Raw genomic sequence first — 14,299 nt, 5'->3', positions numbered from 1 at the left:
TACGTGTGGTCTGAGGTCCATAATGATTCAAATAGTTTACCAAGCCAGGGTAAGCTGACAAGAAACACAGCCCTTATTTCAAGTGTTTTTAAAATCCCCCGTGGGGAATATGAATGGTGGAAAAACGATTGGAACCATTTTCCTGTTTGACCGCTAGTTTTTAATGGGTATTATGGCTCTTTCTGTGGTACTCATTTTGGGATATTATGTGAGGTAGACTTGTGGGCATTCCTAATATTTTCCACGACTTCCTCTTTTTGTATTGTAGTTTCAGTAGTGTAGTGGTTATCACGTTCGCCTCACACGCGAAAGTCAGTCACACCCTTAGTTTTCCACACATTAGGTTTCCGTAGTGTATTGGTTATCACGTTCGCCTCACATGCGAAAGGTCCCCGGTTCGAAACCGTGCGGAAACATTTTGTAATATTCAATATTTCCCAATGCCCAGAGGCTAGCATTTGGTTTGAAACAGTTGAGTTTTGTCTAAACCTTGCAGTCTACCTAGATTATTTTCTGTCATTACAGCTGCTTGCTGTGACCGCTAGTTGTTAATGGGTACTATACACAATACCCCATAATGACAAAGCGATAACATATAGTTTTTATTAATGAAAAAAATATTTAAAAAAAAACGTATATACATACTTTTTCAGACCCTTTGCTATGAGGCTGGAAATTGAGCTCAGGTTCATCCTGTTTCCATTGATCATCCTTAGATGTTTCTTCAACTTGATTGGAGTCCACCTGTGGTAAATTCAAATGATTGGTCATTTCTGCAGCATTGAAGGTACCCAAGAACACAGTGGCTTCCATCACTCTTAAATGGAAGAAGTTTTGAACCACCAAGCCTCTTCCAAGAGCCGGCGGCACACAATAATTCCCGGCTTCTCAAGCCTTACTGCTTAATTAATGGACTAAGTAATTTCTGATTTCATTAGGTTCTGAGAGCGATAAATGTCCCACCCATCCAAAGTCAGTCACACCCTTTGAATTCCACTCATTAGGTTTCTGTAGTGTAGTGGTTATCACGTTCGCTTAACACGCGAAAGGTCCCCGGTTCGAGACCGGGCGGAAACATATTTAAAAAAATTGGACAGTAAGCCTATTCACTTAGGACTCGGTCCCAATTTCAGAATTCATGCTTTTCCTTCGCACTTCTCAATATTTGCTATTCAGACATACCTTTTTTAGTCGCGTAACGCACTCTGCATGTGTGGCTAACTTGGGCGCTCTGAATACATTCCTGCTACGTGTGGTCTGAGGTCCATAATGATTCAAATAGTTTACCATGCCAGGGTAAGCTGACAAGAAACACAGCCCTTATTTCAAGTGTTTTTAAAATCCCCCGTGGGGAATATGAATGGTGGAAAAACGATTGGAACCATTTTCCTGTTTGACCGCTAGTTTTTAATGGGTATTATGGCTCTTTCTGTGGTACTCAATTTGGGATATTATGTGAGGTAGACTTGTGGGCATTCCTAATATTTTCCACGACTTCCTCTTTTTGTATTGTAGTTTCAGTAGTGTAGTGGTTATCACGTTCGCCTCACACGCGAAAGTCAATCACACCCTTAGTTTTCCACACATTAGGTTTCCGCAGTGTAGTGGTTATCACGTTCGCCTCACACGCGAAAGGTCCCTGGTTCGAAACCGTGCGGAAAATTTTTGTAATATTCAATATTTCCCAATGCCCAGAGGCTAGCATTTGCTTTGAAACAGTTGAGTTTTGTCTAAACCTTGCAGTCTACCTAGATTATTTTCTGTCATTACAGCTGCTTGCTGTGACCGCTAGTTGTTAATGGGTACTATACACAATACCCCATAATGACAAAGCGATAACATATAGTTTTTATTAATGAAAAAAATATTTAAAAAAAAACTTAGATACATACGTTTTCAGACACTTTGCTATGAGGCTGGAAATTGAGCTCAGGTTCATCCTGTTTCCATTGATCATCCTTAGATATTTCTTTAACTTGATTGGAGTCCATCTGTGGTAAATTCAAATGATTGGTCATTTCTGCAGCATTGAAGGTACCCAAGAACACAGTGGCTTCCATCACTCTTAAATGGAAGAAGTTTTGAACCACCAAGCCTCTTCCAAGAGCCGGCGGCACACAATAATTCCCGGCTTCTCAAGCCTTATTGCTTAATTAATGGACTAAGTAATTTCTGATTTCATTAGGTTCTGAGAGCGATAAACGTCCCACCCAGCCAAAGTCAGCCACACCCTTTGAATTACACTCATTAGGTTTCCGTAGTGTAGTGGTTATCATGTTCGCCTCACACGCGAAAGGTCCCCGGTTCGAAACCGGGCGGAAGCATTTTGTAATATTCAATATTTCCCAATGCCCAGAGGCTAACATTTGGTTTGAAACAGTTGAGGTTTGTCTAAACCTTGCTTTCTACCTCTCCGACCTGTGGATCAATGTTGCCGTTTTTTGGGGGACCTCCTCCGTGCGATCTGTATGAATGTGACCAGACTGACAGCTTCTCTGAGCCAGGCAAATTCATTTATCAGGGTCATTGTAATGGATATATCCAAATAAATGGCAATATAATCCAAGGTAAAACAAACTAAAATGTAGATTGTTTTCTGTCATTACAGCTGCTTGATGTGACCGCTAGTTTTTAATGGGTACTATACACAATACCCCATAATGACAAAGCGATAACATATAGTTTTTATTAATGAAAAAAATATTTAAAAAAAACCTTATTTACATACGTTTTCAGACCCTTTGCTATGAGGCTGGAAATGGAGCTCAGGTCCATCCTGTTTCCATTGATCATCCTTAGATATTTCTTTAACTTGATTGGAGTCCACCTGTGGTAAATTCAAATGATTGGTCATTTCTGCAGCATTGAAGGTACCCAAGAACACAGTGGCTTCCATCACTCTTAAATGGAAGAAGTTTTGAACCACCAAGCCTCTTCCAAGAGCCGGCGGCACACAATAATTCCCGGCTTCTCAAGCCTTATTGCTTAATTAATGGACTATGTCATTTCTGATTTCATTAGGTTCTGAGAGCGATAAATGTCCCACCCAGCCAAAGTCAGTCACACCCTTCGAATTCCACTCATTAGGTTTCCGTGGTGTAGTGGTTATCACGTTCGCTTAACATGCGAAAGGTCCCCGGTTCGAGACCGGGCGGAAACATATTTTTAAAAATTGGACAGTAAGCCTATTCACTTAGAACTCGGTCCCAATTTCGGAATTCATGCTTTTCCTTCACACTTATCAATATTTGCTAATCAGACGTACCTTTTTTAGTCGCGTAACGCACTCTGCATGTGTGGCTAGCTTGGGCGCTCTGAATACATTCCTGCTACGTGTGGTCTGAGGTCCATAATGATTCAAATAGTTTACCATGCCAGGGTAAGCCGACAAGAAACAAAGCCCTTATTTCAAGTGTTTTTAAAATCCCCCGTGGGGAACATGAATGGTGGAAAAACGATTGGAAGCATTTTCCTGTTTGACCACTAGTTTTTAATGGGTATTAGGGCTCTTTCTGTGGTACTCAATTTGGGATATTATGTGAGGTAGACTTGTGGGTATTCCTAATATTTTCCACGACTTCCTCTTTTTGTATTGTAGTTTCAGTAGTGTAGTGGTTATCACGTTCGCCTCACACGCGAAAGTCGGTCACACCCTTAGTTTTCCACACATTAGGTTTCCGTAGTGTAGTGGTTATCACGTTTGCCTCACACGCGAAAGGTCCCCGGTTTGAAACCGTGCGGAAACATTTTGTAATATTCAATATTTCCCAATGCCCAGAGGCTAGCATTTGGTTTGAAACAGTTGAGTTTTGTCTAAACCTTGCAGTCTACCTAGATTATTTTCTGTCATTACAGCTGCTTGATGTGACCGCTAGTTGTTAATGGGTACTATACACAATACCCCATAATGACAAAGCGATAACATATAGTTTTTATTAATGAAAAAAATATTTAAAAAAAAACGTATATACATACGTTTTCAGACCCTTTGCTATGAGGCTGGAAATTGAGCTCAGGTTCATCCTGTTTCCATTGATCATCCTTAGATATTTCTTTAACTTGATTGGAGTCCATCTGTGGTAAATTCAAATGATTGGTCATTTCTGCAGCATTGAAGGTACCCAAGAACACAGTGGCTTCCATCACTCTTAAATGGAAGAAGTTTTGAACCACCAAGCCTCTTCCAAGAGCCGGCGGCACACAATAATTCCCGGCTTCTCAAGCCTTATTGCTTAATTAATGGACTAAGTAATTTCTGATTTCATTAGGTTCTGAGAGCGATAAACGTCCCACCCAGCCAAAGTCAGCCACACCCTTTGAATTACACTCATTAGGTTTCCGTAGTGTAGTGGTTATCATGTTCGCCTCACACGCGAAAGGTCCCCGGTTCGAAACCGGGCGGAAGCATTTTGTAATATTCAATATTTCCCAATGCCCAGAGGCTAACATTTGGTTTGAAACAGTTGAGGTTTGTCTAAACCTTGCTTTCTACCTCTCCGACCTGTGGATCAATGTTGCCGTTTTTTGGGGGACCTCCTCCGTGCGATCTGTATGAATGTGACCAGACTGACAGCTTCTCTGAGCCAGGCAAATTCATTTATCAGGGTCATTGTAATGGATATATCCAAATAAATGGCAATATAATCCAAGGTAAAACAAACTAAAATGTAGATTGTTTTCTGTCATTACAGCTGCTTGATGTGACCGCTAGTTTTTAATGGGTACTATACACAATACCCCATAATGACAAAGCGATAACATATAGTTTTTATTAATGAAAAAAATATTTAAAAAAAACCTTATTTACATACGTTTTCAGACCCTTTGCTATGAGGCTGGAAATGGAGCTCAGGTCCATCCTGTTTCCATTGATCATCCTTAGATATTTCTTTAACTTGATTGGAGTCCACCTGTGGTAAATTCAAATGATTGGTCATTTCTGCAGCATTGAAGGTACCCAAGAACACAGTGGCTTCCATCACTCTTAAATGGAAGAAGTTTTGAACCACCAAGCCTCTTCCAAGAGCCGGCGGCACACAATAATTCCCGGCTTCTCAAGCCTTATTGCTTAATTAATGGACTATGTCATTTCTGATTTCATTAGGTTCTGAGAGCGATAAATGTCCCACCCAGCCAAAGTCAGTCACACCCTTCGAATTCCACTCATTAGGTTTCCGTGGTGTAGTGGTTATCACGTTCGCTTAACATGCGAAAGGTCCCCGGTTCGAGACCGGGCGGAAACATATTTTTAAAAATTGGACAGTAAGCCTATTCACTTAGAACTCGGTCCCAATTTCGGAATTCATGCTTTTCCTTCACACTTATCAATATTTGCTAATCAGACGTACCTTTTTTAGTCGCGTAACGCACTCTGCATGTGTGGCTAGCTTGGGCGCTCTGAATACATTCCTGCTACGTGTGGTCTGAGGTCCATAATGATTCAAATAGTTTACCATGCCAGGGTAAGCCGACAAGAAACAAAGCCCTTATTTCAAGTGTTTTTAAAATCCCCCGTGGGGAACATGAATGGTGGAAAAACGATTGGAAGCATTTTCCTGTTTGACCACTAGTTTTTAATGGGTATTAGGGCTCTTTCTGTGGTACTCAATTTGGGATATTATGTGAGGTAGACTTGTGGGTATTCCTAATATTTTCCACGACTTCCTCTTTTTGTATTGTAGTTTCAGTAGTGTAGTGGTTATCACGTTCGCCTCACACGCGAAAGTCGGTCACACCCTTAGTTTTCCACACATTAGGTTTCCGTAGTGTAGTGGTTATCACGTTTGCCTCACACGCGAAAGGTCCCCGGTTTGAAACCGTGCGGAAACATTTTGTAATATTCAATATTTCCCAATGCCCAGAGGCTAGCATTTGGTTTGAAACAGTTGAGTTTTGTCTAAACCTTGCAGTCTACCTAGATTATTTTCTGTCATTACAGCTGCTTGATGTGACCGCTAGTTGTTAATGGGTACTATACACAATACCCCATAATGACAAAGCGATAACATATAGTTTTTATTAATGAAAAAAATATTTAAAAAAAAACGTATATACATACGTTTTCAGACCCTTTGCTATGAGGCTGGAAATTGAGCTCAGGTTCATCCTGTTTCCATTGATCATCCTTAGATATTTCTTTAACTTGATTGGAGTCCATCTGTGGTAAATTCAAATGATTGGTCATTTCTGCAGCATTGAAGGTACCCAAGAACACAGTGGCTTCCATCACTCTTAAATGGAAGAAGTTTTGAACCACCAAGCCTCTTCCAAGAGCCGGCGGCACACAATAATTCCCGGCTTCTCAAGCCTTATTGCTTAATTAATGGACTAAGTAATTTCTGATTTCATTAGGTTCTGAGAGCGATAAACGTCCCACCCAGCCAAAGTCAGCCACACCCTTTGATTTACACTCATTAGGTTTCCGTAGTGTAGTGGTTATCACGTTCGCCTCACACGCGAAAGGTCCCCGGTTCGAAACCGGGCGGAAGCATTTTGTAATATTCAATATTTCCCAATGCCCAGAGGCTAACATTTGGTTTGAAACAGTTGAGGTTTGTCTAAACCTTGCTTTCTACCTCTCCGACCTGTGGATCAATGTTGCCGTTTTTTGGGGGACCTCCTCCGTGCGATCTGTATGAATGTGACCAGACTGACAGCTTCTCTGAGCCAGGCAAATTCATTTATCAGGGTCATTGTAATGGATATATCCAAATAAATGGCAATATAATCCAAGGTAAAACAAACTAAAATGTAGATTGTTTTCTGTCATTACAGCTGCTTGATGTGACCGCTAGTTTTTAATGGGTACTATACACAATACCCCATAATGACAAAGCGATAACATATAGTTTTTATTAATGAAAAAAATATTTTAAAAAAAACTTATTTACATACGTTTTCAGACCCTTTGCTATGAGGCTGGAAATGGAGCTCAGGTCCATCCTGTTTCCATTGATCATCCTTAGATATTTCTTTAACTTGATTGGAGTCCACCTGTGGTAAATTCAAATGATTGGTCATTTCTGCAGCATTGAAGGTACCCAAGAACACAGTGGCTTCCATCACTCTTAAATGGAAGAAGTTTTGAACCACCAAGCCTCTTCCAAGAGCCGGCGGCACACAATAATTCCCGGCTTCTCAAGCCTTATTGCTTAATTAATGGACTAAGTAATTTCTGATTTCATTAGGTTCTGAGAGCGATAAACGTCCCACCCAGCCAAAGTCAGCCACACCCTTTGAATTACACTCATTAGGTTTCCGTAGTGTAGTGGTTATCACGTTCGCCTCACACGCGAAAGGTCCCCGGTTCGAAACCGGGCGGAAGCATTTTGTAATATTCAATATTTCCCAATGCCCAGAGGCTAACATTTGGTTTGAAACAGTTGAGGTTTGTCTAAACCTTGCTTTCTACCTCTCCGACCTGTGGATCAATGTTGCCGTTTTTTGGGGGACCTCCTCCGTGCGATCTGTATGAATGTGACCAGACTGACAGCTTCTCTGAGCCAGGCAAATTCATTTATCAGGGTCATTGTAATGGATATATCCAAATAAATGGCAATATAATCCAAGGTAAAACAAACTAAAATGTAGATTGTTTTCTGTCATTACAGCTGCTTGATGTGACCGCTAGTTTTTAATGGGTACTATACACAATACCCCATAATGACAAAGCGATAACATATAGTTTTTATTAATGAAAAAAATATTTAAAAAAACCTTATTTACATACGTTTTCAGACCCTTTGCTATGAGGCTGGAAATGGAGCTCAGGTCCATCCTGTTTCCATTGATCATCCTTAGATATTTCTTTAACTTGATTGGAGTCCACCTGTGGTAAATTCAAATGATTGGTCATTTCTGCAGCATTGAAGGTACCCAAGAACACAGTGGCTTCCATCACTCTTAAATGGAAGAAGTTTTGAACCACCAAGCCTCTTCCAAGAGCCGGCGGCACACAATAATTCCCGGCTTCTCAAGCCTTATTGCTTAATTAATGGACTATGTCATTTCTGATTTCATTAGGTTCTGAGAGCGATAAATGTCCCACCCAGCCAAAGTCAGTCACACCCTTCGAATTCCACTCATTAGGTTTCCGTGGTGTAGTGGTTATCACGTTCGCTTAACATGCGAAAGGTCCCCGGTTCGAGACCGGGCGGAAACATATTTTTAAAAATTGGACAGTAAGCCTATTCACTTAGAACTCGGTCCCAATTTCGGAATTCATGCTTTTCCTTCACACTTATCAATATTTGCTAATCAGACGTACCTTTTTTAGTCGCGTAACGCACTCTGCATGTGTGGCTAGCTTGGGCGCTCTGAATACATTCCTGCTACGTGTGGTCTGAGGTCCATAATGATTCAAATAGTTTACCATGCCAGGGTAAGCCGACAAGAAACAAAGCCCTTATTTCAAGTGTTTTTAAAATCCCCCGTGGGGAACATGAATGGTGGAAAAACGATTGGAAGCATTTTCCTGTTTGACCACTAGTTTTTAATGGGTATTAGGGCTCTTTCTGTGGTACTCAATTTGGGATATTATGTGAGGTAGACTTGTGGGTATTCCTAATATTTTCCACGACTTCCTCTTTTTGTATTGTAGTTTCAGTAGTGTAGTGGTTATCACGTTCGCCTCACACGCGAAAGTCGGTCACACCCTTAGTTTTCCACACATTAGGTTTCCGTAGTGTAGTGGTTATCACGTTTGCCTCACACGCGAAAGGTCCCCGGTTTGAAACCGTGCGGAAACATTTTGTAATATTCAATATTTCCCAATGCCCAGAGGCTAGCATTTGGTTTGAAACAGTTGAGTTTTGTCTAAACCTTGCAGTCTACCTAGATTATTTTCTGTCATTACAGCTGCTTGATGTGACCGCTAGTTGTTAATGGGTACTATACACAATACCCCATAATGACAAAGCGATAACATATAGTTTTTATTAATGAAAAAAATATTTTAAAAAAAACGTATATACATACGTTTTCAGACCCTTTGCTATGAGGCTGGAAATTGAGCTCAGGTTCATCCTGTTTCCATTGATCATCCTTAGATATTTCTTTAACTTGATTGGAGTCCATCTGTGGTAAATTCAAATGATTGGTCATTTCTGCAGCATTGAAGGTACCCAAGAACACAGTGGCTTCCATCACTCTTAAATGGAAGAAGTTTTGAACCACCAAGCCTCTTCCAAGAGCCGGCGGCACACAATAATTCCCGGCTTCTCAAGCCTTATTGCTTAATTAATGGACTAAGTAATTTCTGATTTCATTAGGTTCTGAGAGCGATAAACGTCCCACCCAGCCAAAGTCAGCCACACCCTTTGAATTACACTCATTAGGTTTCCGTAGTGTAGTGGTTATCACGTTCGCCTCACACGCGAAAGGTCCCCGGTTCGAAACCGGGCGGAAGCATTTTGTAATATTCAATATTTCCCAATGCCCAGAGGCTAACATTTGGTTTGAAACAGTTGAGGTTTGTCTAAACCTTGCTTTCTACCTCTCCGACCTGTGGATCAATGTTGCCGTTTTTTGGGGGACCTCCTCCGTGCGATCTGTATGAATGTGACCAGACTGACAGCTTCTCTGAGCCAGGCAAATTCATTTATCAGGGTCATTGTAATGGATATATCCAAATAAATGGCAATATAATCCAAGGTAAAACAAACTAAAATGTAGATTGTTTTCTGTCATTACAGCTGCTTGATGTGACCGCTAGTTTTTAATGGGTACTATACACAATACCCCATAATGACAAAGCGATAACATATAGTTTTTATTAATGAAAAAAATATTTAAAAAAAAACTTATTTACATACGTTTTCAGACCCTTTGCTATGAGGCTGGAAATGGAGCTCAGGTCCATCCTGTTTCCATTGATCATCCTTAGATATTTCTTTAACTTGATTGGAGTCCACCTGTGGTAAATTCAAATGATTGGTCATTTCTGCAGCATTGAAGGTACCCAAGAACACAGTGGCTTCCATCACTCTTAAATGGAAGAAGTTTTGAACCACCAAGCCTCTTCCAAGAGCCGGCGGCACACAATAATTCCCGGCTTCTCAAGCCTTATTGCTTAATTAATGGACTATGTCATTTCTGATTTCATTAGGTTCTGAGAGCGATAAATGTCCCACCCAGCCAAAGTCAGTCACACCCTTCGAATTCCACTCATTAGGTTTCCGTGGTGTAGTGGTTATCACGTTCGCTTAACATGCGAAAGGTCCCCGGTTCGAGACCGGGCGGAAACATATTTAAAAAATTGGACAGTAAGCCTATTCACTTAGAACTCGGTCCCAATTTCGGAATTCATGCTTTTCCTTCGCACATTCTCAATGTTTGCTAATCAGACGTACCTTTTTTAGTCGCGTAACGCACTCTGCATGTGTGGCTAGCTTGGGCGCTCTGAATACATTCCTGCTACGTGTGGTCTGAGGTCCATAATGATTCAAATAGTTTACCATGCCAGGGTAAGCTGACAAGAAACACAGCCCATTATTTCAAGTGTTTTTAAAATCCCCCGTGGGGAATATGAATGGTGGAAAAACGATTGGAAGCATTTTCCTGTTTGACCGCTAGTTTTTAATGGGTATTATGGCTCTTTCTGTGGTACTCAATTTGGGATATTATGTGAGGTAGACTTGTGGGCATTCCTAATATTTTCCACGACTTCCTCTTTTTGTATTGTAGTTTCAGTAGTGTAGTGGTTATCACGTTCGCCTCACACGCGAAAGTCGGTCACACCCTTAGTTTTCCACACATTAGGTTTCCGTAGTGTAGTGGTTATCACATTCGCCTCACACGCGAAAGGTCCCCGGTTCGAAACCGTGCGGAAACATTTTGTAATATTCAATATTTCCCAATGCCCAGAGGCTAGCATTTGGTTTGAAACAGTTGAGTTTTGTCTAAACCTTGCAGTCTACCTAGATTATTTTCTGTCATTACAGCTGCTTGATGTGACCGCTAGTTGTTAATGGGTACTATACACAATACCCCATAATGACAAAGCGATAACATATAGTTTTTATTAATGAAAAAAATATTTAAAAAAAAACGTATATACATACGTTTTCAGACCCTTTGCTATGAGGCTGGAAATTGAGCTCAGGTTCATCCTGTTTCCATTGATCATCCTTAGATATTTCTTTAACTTGATTGGAGTCCATCTGTGGTAAATTCAAATGATTGGTCATTTCTGCAGCATTGAAGGTACCCAAGAACACAGTGGCTTCCATCACTCTTAAATGGAAGAAGTTTTGAACCACCAAGCCTCTTCCAAGAGCCGGCGGCACACAATAATTCCCGGCTTCTCAAGCCTTATTGCTTAATTAATGGACTAAGTAATTTCTGATTTCATTAGGTTCTGAGAGCGATAAACGTCCCACCCAGCCAAAGTCAGCCACACCCTTTGAATTACACTCATTAGGTTTCCGTAGTGTAGTGGTTATCACGTTCGCCTCACACGCGAAAGGTCCCCGGTTCGAAACCGGGCGGAAGCATTTTGTAATATTCAATATTTCCCAATGCCCAGAGGCTAACATTTGGTTTGAAACAGTTGAGGTTTGTCTAAACCTTGCTTTCTACCTCTCCGACCTGTGGATCAATGTTGCCGTTTTTTGGGGGACCTCCTCCGTGCGATCTGTATGAATGTGACCAGACTGACAGCTTCTCTGAGCCAGGCAAATTCATTTATCAGGGTCATTGTAATGGATATATCCAAATAAATGGCAATATAATCCAAGGTAAAACAAACTAAAATGTAGATTGTTTTCTGTCATTACAGCTGCTTGATGTGACCGCTAGTTTTTAATGGGTACTATACACAATACCCCATAATGACAAAGCGATAACATATAGTTTTTATTAATGAAAAAAATATTTTAAAAAAAACTTATTTACATACGTTTTCAGACCCTTTGCTATGAGGCTGGAAATGGAGCTCAGGTCCATCCTGTTTCCATTGATCATCCTTAGATATTTCTTTAACTTGATTGGAGTCCACCTGTGGTAAATTCAAATGATTGGTCATTTCTGCAGCATTGAAGGTACCCAAGAACACAGTGGCTTCCATCACTCTTAAATGGAAGAAGTTTTGAACCACCAAGCCTCTTCCAAGAGCCGGCGGCACACAATAATTCCCGGCTTCTCAAGCCTTATTGCTTAATTAATGGACTAAGTAATTTCTGATTTCATTAGGTTCTGAGAGCGATAAACGTCCCACCCAGCCAAAGTCAGCCACACCCTTTGAATTACACTCATTAGGTTTCCGTAGTGTAGTGGTTATCACGTTCGCCTCACACGCGAAAGGTCCCCGGTTCGAAACCGGGCGGAAGCATTTTGTAATATTCAATATTTCCCAATGCCCAGAGGCTAACATTTGGTTTGAAACAGTTGAGGTTTGTCTAAACCTTGCTTTCTACCTCTCCGACCTGTGGATCAATGTTGCCGTTTTTTGGGGGACCTCCTCCGTGCGATCTGTATGAATGTGACCAGACTGACAGCTTCTCTGAGCCAGGCAAATTCATTTATCAGGGTCATTGTAATGGATATATCCAAATAAATGGCAATATAATCCAAGGTAAAACAAACTAAAATGTAGATTGTTTTCTGTCATTACAGCTGCTTGATGTGACCGCTAGTTTTTAATGGGTACTATACACAATACCCCATAATGACAAAGCGATAACATATAGTTTTTATTAATGAAAAAAATATTTAAAAAAAACCTTATTTACATACGTTTTCAGACCCTTTGCTATGAGGCTGGAAATGGAGCTCAGGTCCATCCTGTTTCCATTGATCATCCTTAGATATTTCTTTAACTTGATTGGAGTCCACCTGTGGTAAATTCAAATGATTGGTCATTTCTGCAGCATTGAAGGTACCCAAGAACACAGTGGCTTCCATCACTCTTAAATGGAAGAAGTTTTGAACCACCAAGCCTCTTCCAAGAGCCGGCGGCACACAATAATTCCCGGCTTCTCAAGCCTTATTGCTTAATTAATGGACTATGTCATTTCTGATTTCATTAGGTTCTGAGAGCGATAAATGTCCCACCCAGCCAAAGTCAGTCACACCCTTCGAATTCCACTCATTAGGTTTCCGTGGTGTAGTGGTTATCACGTTCGCTTAACATGCGAAAGGTCCCCGGTTCGAGACCGGGCGGAAACATATTTTAAAAATTGGACAGTAAGCCTATTCACTTAGAACTCGGTCCCAATTTCGGAATTCATGCTTTTCCTTCACACTTATCAATATTTGCTAATCAGACGTACCTTTTTTAGTCGCGTAACGCACTCTGCATGTGTGGCTAGCTTGGGCGCTCTGAATACATTCCTGCTACGTGTGGTCTGAGGTCCATAATGATTCAAATAGTTTACCATGCCAGGGTAAGCTGACAAGAAACACAGCCCATATTTCAAGTGTTTTTAAAATCCCCCGTGGGGAATATGAATGGTGGAAAAACGATTGGAACCATTTTCCTGTTTGACCGCTAGTTTTTAATGGGTATTATGGCTCTTTCTGTGGTACTCGAATTTGGGATATTATGTGAGGTAGACTTGTGGGCATTCCTAATATTTTCCACGACTTCCTCTTTTTGTATTGTAGTTTCAGTAGTTTAGTGGTTATCACGTTCGCCTCACACGCGAAAGTCGGTCACACCCTTAGTTTTCCACACATTAGGTTTCCGTAGTGTAGTGGTTATCACATTTCGCCTCACACGCGAAAGGTCCCCGGTTCGAAACCGTGCGGAAACATTTTGTAATATTCAATATTTCCCAATGCCCAGAGGCTACCATTTGGTTTGAAACAGTTGAGTTTTGTCTAAACCTTGCAGTCTACCTAGATTATTTTCTGTCATTAGAGCTGCTTGATGTGACCGCTAGTTGTTAATGGGTACTATACACAATACCCCATAATGACAAAGCGATAACATATAGTTTTTATTAATGAAAAAAATATTTAAAAAAAACGTATTTACATATGTTTTCAGACCCTTTGCTATGAGGCTGGAAATTGAGCTCAGGTCCATCCTGTTTCCATTGATCATCCTTAGATATTTCTTTAACTTGATTGGAGTCACCTGTGGTAAATTCAAATGATTGGTCATTTCTGCAGCATTGAAGATACCCAAGAAGACAGTGGCTTCCATCACTCTTAAATGGAAGAAGTTTTGAACCACCAAGCCTCTTCCAAGAGCCGGCGGCACACAATAATTCCCGGCTTCTCAAGCCTTATTGCTTAATTAATGGACTAAGTAATTTCTGATTTCATTAGGTTCTGAGAGCGATAAACGTCCCACCCA

The 14,299-nt window shown here is 40.8% G+C and overlaps 14 non-coding genes across 14 annotated transcripts; all 14 read left to right on the top strand.

The window, feature by feature from the left end:
- Positions 1 to 1,004: 1,004 nt before the first annotated feature.
- Positions 1,005 to 1,077, top strand: trnav-aac (transfer RNA valine (anticodon AAC)). Its single transcript has one exon. It is a non-coding gene; the product is annotated as a tRNA-Val (tRNA).
- A 1,174-nt stretch (positions 1,078 to 2,251) lies between these two features.
- trnav-cac (transfer RNA valine (anticodon CAC)) lies at positions 2,252 to 2,324 on the top strand. Its single transcript has one exon. It is a non-coding gene; the product is annotated as a tRNA-Val (tRNA).
- Positions 2,325 to 3,087: 763 nt separating this feature from the next.
- On the top strand, positions 3,088 to 3,160 carry trnav-aac (transfer RNA valine (anticodon AAC)). The gene has a single exon. It is a non-coding gene; the product is annotated as a tRNA-Val (tRNA).
- A 1,174-nt stretch (positions 3,161 to 4,334) lies between these two features.
- trnav-cac (transfer RNA valine (anticodon CAC)) lies at positions 4,335 to 4,407 on the top strand. Its single transcript has one exon. It is a non-coding gene; the product is annotated as a tRNA-Val (tRNA).
- A 763-nt stretch (positions 4,408 to 5,170) lies between these two features.
- Positions 5,171 to 5,243, top strand: trnav-aac (transfer RNA valine (anticodon AAC)). The gene has a single exon. It is a non-coding gene; the product is annotated as a tRNA-Val (tRNA).
- Positions 5,244 to 6,417: 1,174 nt separating this feature from the next.
- trnav-cac (transfer RNA valine (anticodon CAC)) lies at positions 6,418 to 6,490 on the top strand. The gene has a single exon. It is a non-coding gene; the product is annotated as a tRNA-Val (tRNA).
- Positions 6,491 to 7,253: 763 nt separating this feature from the next.
- Positions 7,254 to 7,326, top strand: trnav-cac (transfer RNA valine (anticodon CAC)). The gene has a single exon. It is a non-coding gene; the product is annotated as a tRNA-Val (tRNA).
- Positions 7,327 to 8,088: 762 nt separating this feature from the next.
- Positions 8,089 to 8,161, top strand: trnav-aac (transfer RNA valine (anticodon AAC)). Its single transcript has one exon. It is a non-coding gene; the product is annotated as a tRNA-Val (tRNA).
- A 1,174-nt stretch (positions 8,162 to 9,335) lies between these two features.
- Positions 9,336 to 9,408, top strand: trnav-cac (transfer RNA valine (anticodon CAC)). Its single transcript has one exon. It is a non-coding gene; the product is annotated as a tRNA-Val (tRNA).
- Positions 9,409 to 10,171: 763 nt separating this feature from the next.
- On the top strand, positions 10,172 to 10,244 carry trnav-aac (transfer RNA valine (anticodon AAC)). The gene has a single exon. It is a non-coding gene; the product is annotated as a tRNA-Val (tRNA).
- A 514-nt stretch (positions 10,245 to 10,758) lies between these two features.
- trnav-cac (transfer RNA valine (anticodon CAC)) lies at positions 10,759 to 10,831 on the top strand. Its single transcript has one exon. It is a non-coding gene; the product is annotated as a tRNA-Val (tRNA).
- Positions 10,832 to 11,419: 588 nt separating this feature from the next.
- trnav-cac (transfer RNA valine (anticodon CAC)) lies at positions 11,420 to 11,492 on the top strand. Its single transcript has one exon. It is a non-coding gene; the product is annotated as a tRNA-Val (tRNA).
- A 763-nt stretch (positions 11,493 to 12,255) lies between these two features.
- On the top strand, positions 12,256 to 12,328 carry trnav-cac (transfer RNA valine (anticodon CAC)). The gene has a single exon. It is a non-coding gene; the product is annotated as a tRNA-Val (tRNA).
- A 763-nt stretch (positions 12,329 to 13,091) lies between these two features.
- Positions 13,092 to 13,164, top strand: trnav-aac (transfer RNA valine (anticodon AAC)). The gene has a single exon. It is a non-coding gene; the product is annotated as a tRNA-Val (tRNA).
- The last annotated feature ends 1,135 nt before the right edge of the window (positions 13,165 to 14,299 follow it).

The sequence above is a fragment of the Oncorhynchus kisutch genome, unplaced genomic scaffold (assembly GCF_002021735.2).
Source record: "Oncorhynchus kisutch isolate 150728-3 unplaced genomic scaffold, Okis_V2 scaffold3947, whole genome shotgun sequence".
Taxonomy (NCBI): domain Eukaryota; kingdom Metazoa; phylum Chordata; class Actinopteri; order Salmoniformes; family Salmonidae; genus Oncorhynchus; species Oncorhynchus kisutch.
The sequence above is the reverse complement of the archived record's forward strand: the minus strand, read 5'-3'. Positions and strand labels throughout refer to the sequence as shown.